We start from the raw sequence: 1,797 nt of genomic DNA on the forward strand, positions 1-1,797 counted from the left end.
GGCTAACTTGGGCTGCTATCAGATTTTTTACTACATGTATCAAGCATAACATGACTCTCAAATATGTTCTTGGTGTTATGGGATACAGAGGAGGTGACTCTTTGGGGAAATGACCAGTGGCAATATATAATGGATGGTGTCAGGCAAGTTTGTGTTCTTTCGAAGTCTTACTGGCGACTCGGGAGCCCCTGAACTCGCCAAAAGATATCCTGCATAAAGAATAAATGTACGCGACTGCGTTTACTCACTGGAGTCACTTCATTGTCTCAACTGTGTGCTCATGGATGCATATTTGCAGTTGGGCCACAGTCGCGATGGCCCGGAGAGAGCCGTGCCGAAGCTCGCTCCGTCGGCTGGTCTGTGGCTGGAGCGAATTCGCGAAGTTTACGATTCCGCATAATTTCTGAAAGCGCTGTAAGTTACGTGCCGTCTCTAGCCCATGGAGTCTCCTAACTCGAACTCGAACCCGCGACCTCCGAGCTAAGTTCTTGACAGATCGTGGATCTCTTTCGGTCGTCCCAATATTCAAATGGCCAGCTTCTCTGTGCACTTTAATACTAATAGAGTTATAGAGGCTTCTCCTCGAGCCGACCGGTGGGACACTCGATGCGCCGCAACGTCATCGGTCCTCGGGGGATCCTCGTCAATCATCACTCGGTGCTCGCTTTGACTCTGTCTCTGGCCCGAAATGGACGCTCGGGGCTTGATGTGGACATATTGTGTTTTCTGAGTCTTACTGTGGTCTTAGAGTCAGGATTGAACGATGGTCGTTTGGGTCTGGGATACTTGGCTGCTACTTCAGTCATAGAGTGCTTCAGTACTGGGCATAATTTGCAACTTCGGCTGGTTGTGACCACTGGAATACAGTACACTTATTCCTCCGTGAGCGTCCTTCTCCGGGAGTGATGGTCAGGTCAAGATTGAAGTATGCGAAAAGATCGGGAAAGAGTCGCAGCTCGATGTGACGGACGGCTGCCATCCATCCGCATCATCATAGGCTTCTCGCTTCTCGCTGTCATTGTCATCGACCACCGATCCTCGTATAAGCCCATCGACAAGCTCGCCCTCTCCCCTTTCTCCTCTTCCTCCCTCGCCCCCTGTCTTGTCCTCCATCTAAGCCGGGCCACACTCCGCCACGCCACGCCACACGATGACGTTCGCAGTTCTCCGCGCGCTGCAAATCATCATCGGCGAAGCCATCGACGACATCGAACGCGTCTATTCCTCCGCTCACGTCCCCATCCCCTCCCCCTTCCCCGCCCACCCGCACTCCTCGCCCTCGTCTTCCTGCCCGCCCAGTCCCTTCTCCCTCTCCTCCGGCACAGACCCCGACGCCGACGTGGATGGTGAATGGGAACTGGAGTCCGCGCCGACGTCGCCCCAGAGCCCCGCTTTTCCGGTTCAAGGTGCGTTTACTCCCACTTTGCCTCTCCTCTCCTCTCCTCTCAATAGCTAACAATGCACAACGGTGAATATTTTACGATGGATGAAGCGAGTTCTCAAGCTTGAGCACTCCTCCGTTTCGGAAATTTTCTTCCTCCATCGCAATCGTCAACACTCGGCATCCGCCCCTCCACGACCTCCCCGGTCTCTCCACGACCACGAGCTCCAATCCCTCCACTCCACGCTTATACTCACACCCCAACCCCACTGCGCCGATGCAAACCTCGCAACAGCTCCACAGTTGGCTCGCGATCAACGTTGAGTTGGTAGTGCATAGCCCAGGGTCGTATTCTAGGGAACATCTGACGGGAGTCGAGTACTGATTGGCCGTTTGCGAAACGTTGGTCGGGAGGA

The sequence above is a fragment of the Stereum hirsutum genome, assembly GCF_000264905.1.
Source record: "Stereum hirsutum FP-91666 SS1 unplaced genomic scaffold STEHIscaffold_24, whole genome shotgun sequence".
Classification (NCBI taxonomy): Eukaryota; Fungi; Basidiomycota; class Agaricomycetes; order Russulales; family Stereaceae; genus Stereum; species Stereum hirsutum.